The sequence below is a fragment of the Passer domesticus genome, chromosome 14, assembly GCF_036417665.1.
Source record: "Passer domesticus isolate bPasDom1 chromosome 14, bPasDom1.hap1, whole genome shotgun sequence".
Taxonomy (NCBI): Eukaryota; Metazoa; Chordata; class Aves; order Passeriformes; family Passeridae; genus Passer; species Passer domesticus.
In genome coordinates, this window is record NC_087487.1 from 15,703,356 (window position 1) to 15,708,578 (window position 5,223).

Here is a 5,223-nt window from a genome sequence, read left to right on the forward strand (position 1 = left end):
AAAAACTTGATGAGAAGAAGTCATGATATCTCATTTCACCAACATCAAAACATTTTTGTTAATTTCACTTATAAGTTTATATTAAAATATGAATTTTCATGTTCTGTGTTTACATATTTTCCTTAAATTGGCGCCTAACTTGGTTTTAATGTTTTAATACTGTGCACATTTTTCAGAACAACTTTTTTTTTTTTTTGCTTGGAAAAGATAAAAATTCCAGCTATTCATTCTGACAGGGACCCAGGTTTTCCAAAATGTCAGCATTTCTTTGGAATAGAACCTCTGGGTCGTAGCCAGGTCTAAGTCCTCCTTATTGTAAATGAGGCCATATTCATTAGACATCCAGCCATGGCACACTTATCTTACAGGAGCATATATCTCCAGCATCGTGGCTGGGCCAAGGCAGGGATCAGAATTGGCACATGGGGCTGACATAGATTCATTCCTAATGAAACACATCTAACATAAAAGTGATTAAGCCAGCAGTGTGCCAGAAAAATTACTCTAAAATCTATGGTTTTCAGGGAAGACCTGATCTCTGGAGTTGGATCTAAAGCCACTCGTAGGATTCTATATGCTGACAGACCCCTATAGAATGACACCAAGCCTTTCTCTTCATTTGAAGTCCTGTTGGATTTTTCCATAACTAGGTAACCCCCAGGTTAAATTAATCAAGTGATTCAGCGCAGAAACAGCCAAAAGTCAGGCTGGGGGAGTGGGAAGGAGAGCAGCAGTGATTTGGGCTCCTCGTGGCTGCCTGAGCTGAGCTTGGTAGCTGCGCATTAGATACGGCTCCAAACATGATGCAGATGTGGAGGTGCTGTATATACACACAGGGTCCTGTAAGGTGAAAAAAGGGGGGGAAAGAGCAGATCATTCAGTAGTTGAAAAGTATCTGATTGCCTAATGTAAACTGTGATTAGTGGCTCGGTGCCTGGACAGTGAGTACTTCACGGGCCCCCAAATGCAGTCCCCAAATCAGCGTGTGTGCTGCCAATCTGTCAGGCAGCCCAGCTGTAACACTTTCTGGCATTGCAATGTCTTCAGCTGGTTTGTGTCAGAGCCGGCCAGTGCGGGGGGAGGTTTTCCAGAAGTTGGCTATTGAGTGTCTGTCTGCCTGGATCAAGGGTGTTGCCAGTTTGACATCCCAGCGAGGGGCCGCCACATCTGGCCGCAGAGCCAAGAGGAAAAAGGGAAAGGTGGGGGGTGCCTGGGAGGGGGCAGCCCTGCAGGATCCAGAGCTGGGAGATACCCCCAACAAGGGGAAAACATGGGGCTTGTGGAGAAAGCTGAGACCACTGCATGGAGAAAGGTTTTGAAGTGCTCAGAGCACAGGCTAAAATTCACAAGTGGCATTAAAGTCCCGAATCAAATTGGGTCTCAAAGCCCTAAGCATGCAGACCTCTCGCTGAGCCTTTTCCTCGCTGTTACAAATTGATATTTTATTAGCTCAAAGCCAGATGCTTCCCCTTAAAACAGATTAATCTCCAGTTCATCATATCATTAGAGACTGAGAGGGGTGAGGGGTAGCAACCACGCCAAACATGTGTGAATGAGACCCCCAGGTACTGTGGGAGGAGAAATGAAGAGAGAAAACAAATATCTTTTTTTTTTCTTTTTTTTTAATAAAGGACTAGTCTGTTTTATGTGAACCTTCAATTTTCTTCAGTGCAGATGGGGTTGGCCCAAAATCCATGCAGCAACCCTGGCAGGTACACAGGGGTGGTTACTGCCCCACAAACCCCAGCAATCCCAAAGGATAAAGCTGTTCCCATGCAAGGGGCAAGGCAAGGATGCAATGGGCCGCAGCAGAGAAGAGCCTGGAAAAGGATTCTTCAAGAGGATCTTGAATCAAGGGTTAATTGTTTCCAAATGACCACTGTGTGGGAGACTATTATGGGATGGGACCCATTCAGGATTGGTTTAAAGCTGCTGGTTAGGTACCTTAAAAGAGGGCTAAGCAGCAGCAGCTGTTTTACATTTAAAGTGACTGAAGTGAGTAGTGAATTACTGTGGGAGACAAATGAGCCCATGACATGATTGGACCTGGGACGGCTCTCCCAAGTGGCCACTTGTTTCATGAGAACTCCCACCCCCAGGCTCTGCATTTGAGTATCAAAGGCACAAATAGCACCAATTAATTCAGATTAGCCCAAGAGAGAGTAAGCAGCCAGGTTACTGCCTCTTTATGGATGCAAGAACCCTGTTGCTGTCATCTCTCCCACCTTTGGGGTGCCCCTCTCCACTCTCAGGTTCTTGTCTTGTTATTCCAGATTATTTCTTGAGGAACGTATGGGGAGCAGTGGCATTAAATGAGAAGCCAGCAAGGCAAGAGGAGCTGTCTTGCTATAAACTATCCCCTAGCAATAAGAGCTGCTAATGAGGCCTTGTGGTTTCTGTCCGGTTCAGGGCCCTGGCACTGCTCACTTTGCTTTATCCTAATAAGTACACAGCCAGGTTCAACTCTTCATGGAGGTAAGCATACAGAAAACAGATAGATCAGAATTAGGAGTCTACAGCTGGGACAAACTGTCTGGACTGTGTTTTACCAGTCAGATTTCTAGCCAAAATCCAGTTTCTTACAGCTTTGCCAGACATGCTGGACTAACCACCTACCCTTTTCTCTTTTTTTTTTTTTTTAATTATTATTCTATTTCACCATCAATTTGTGATATAAAAACCTTTACTCTCACTGCCAAATGCAGCTGCAAAGTGCCCAGAGCCACCTGAGCCCCCACTTTGGGATTCAGCATTGGGGTTGGTGACTTCCTGGCGATACCAAGGGCTTGCGTCAGCCTTCCCAGAATCCAGGGGAGGGAACAGTCCTGTGTGCTATTTACCAACCTGCATTAGTCAAAATACTGCATTTTAAAGCCCCTTAAGTTGTTATACATCATCATATAAGTCATCACAAAATAGTGAGTAGGAATTCCTAAGAATTATGTTGACATGGAAATTGTCAGCAGAAGTGCTGGAAATTTACATCTCCTCATATATCTGTGCTCCTATCCTCCATAGAAATTAACATATTATAACACTAATATTTCAAGGTAATGTTTTCTCATGAGGATGCCATATTTTATCAGTTAATATCATCTGCGTAAAAACTATTCAATTACAGTATCAAGCAACGTGTGATTAATACTAATATCACTAATGTAATGGCAACTTTGTAAGGTGTCATCATAGCTGTTCAGACAGCTGGAAATGGCAGGAGGAGGGAAAAAAATCATTCTTTTTAATTAAAAAAAGAAAAGTTCGATATCTATGAAAATGAATGGCCAGTGATATCTGGAGTGTTGTCCTGCCCTGCCTAGATAATGGAAGTTGGGCCAGAGATCTTAGTGGCACAAGGATTACACCCCACAACCTTCATGCTGATATGCTCAGCCTTAAGCTTCATTCCTTGTATCCCTATATTATTAACTGTAATTATGGGAGGATCTGAAGTCTTTTATCCAAGAAGCAAGAAAACCACTCCTGAAATTGATATTTTATTATTTCAGAGGTGCTGTTGAAAAGTCCTTGAATGCTCATTTCTCTCTGCTTTTACCTACACACAGAAGAGCACACTGCAGGAATGAGGGACCTGGAGCAGAAAACTCTACTAGTACAAGGATTATCAAGGTGTGAGGAAACCTGAGCTGGAACCTGTCTTTCCTAGGAAAAACAATATTTTTTTAAACACCTGCTTTGCCCCTCTGGATCCTGAGTCCTGTGAAAGACAGGGTTCTCAAGAAGAAGGATCTTGGAGAGGCTCCCAAAAGGCACAGAAATTAAGAAAGAGGAAGGATATCATCAACTGTACACAAAGCTCAAGCTTCCAAAATTGAGAATGCCTGTAACACACCACTGCAGATAGAATAGGTCCCCTTCTCCCTTAACCTGCAGATTTGTTGCCAAAGCTGAGTAGTTCTGTAATGAATAATTTATTCCAAATCATTTCCTTCTTCAGGAATTGTCAGAAGGGGATCATGAATTTTTTGTCCATGTATATGTTGTACATACCACTGACATTGTCCAAGGGAGCCATAGGAAAGCTGTAGGACTTGTATCTCACATGAGCCAAGTTTTCCAAGCTTTCTCCCAGTCTTTTGCCCAAGGGTGAATTCCAGGCTATTCACAGAGATATCATCCTGTGAATCCTTTTGGGTCTGTAGCTCATCCACATGCATATTCACAATTTCAAATTCAAGCTGTCTTGACAAGATGCTTAGGTCACATGGGCCATATCTGTTCCCAAATTGGAAATGGGTGATTTGGAATCAGCTTCCCAAACCCGCCCCCACATCCCAAATCCTCTTCCCATAGAAAAATCTCTATCACACTCCTGAAGCTCACTTTTCCAGCCACGTTCCTGTTCTTGTGCATCTAAGGGAGGATTCATGGGAAGTGCTGAAAAACCTGGCCCAAGTGAATTGGTTTGAATGTTGGGATAGTACAAAACCCAGTTTTGGCAGCATTCCCCTAATTTATTTCACCAATTTAGGCAGATTTTACAAAGGCAGCTAAGCAAAAAATGAGAAGGGGACTCTAACAATTCTGAATCGTAAACACATTTTGAGCAGATTGTGCAAAGCAATTCAACTAAAATTAGATTATGAAAAGTACACTAAGTAAAATTCTATTATGGAAATGTTATGAAATTAATTAATCTAAGAAGCAGCATTGCCATCAGCATGTGCTGGCCCTGTAAACTCCTGAGTGCATTTGTTCCACTCAGCCTCCATTCCAGCTGAAGTTAACACGAGTCAGAGAAGTGACATTTCTAGGTCTGTGACCCCAGTAAATATTGTGACCCATTACAGTTTTCCATTTGATCCTTAATTTAAGCCTGGTCGGTGACACTTTGCATCCACTAAGAATTGTTCTGGTGACCACAGGGTGACAGCTAGTTACAACCAGTACAGCATTTCTTTAATGGGTTTAGTTACCAGTATGGGTTGTTACTCAGCTAAACCAATAAATAATGTATTTTCAATTAATAGACAAATCTTAGAAGGATTTGTACAATATGTAGGGCTAAATGAAGAAACACATTATAATTATATGGTAATTTGTTAAAATGATTATTAATACTTCTGATGTTAATTATCTAATGGCAGAAAATTACTGAGGGTAAAAGTAATTTGCCCTTTGTAATTGCTTATTAGGTTGTAGGATAATCATTTTGTTTTCTTTGCATAGCACTATTTATTGCCTCTTTCTTCTGACAGTAGCTGA

At 42.1% G+C, this 5,223-nt stretch overlaps 1 long non-coding RNA gene across 2 annotated transcripts; it reads left to right on the forward strand.

The window, feature by feature from the left end:
- Window positions 1-2,153: 2,153 nt before the first annotated feature.
- LOC135281085 (uncharacterized) lies at window positions 2,154-4,019 on the forward strand. Of its 2 annotated transcripts, none has more exons than XR_010347863.1 (3): window positions 2,154-2,252; window positions 2,410-2,475; window positions 3,564-4,019. It is a non-coding gene; the product is annotated as an uncharacterized LOC135281085 (long non-coding RNA). The 2 variants fall into 2 exon arrangements; XR_010347862.1 differs by lacking the exon at window positions 3,564-4,019 and adding an exon at window positions 2,706-3,130.
- The last annotated feature ends 1,204 nt before the right edge of the window (window positions 4,020-5,223 follow it).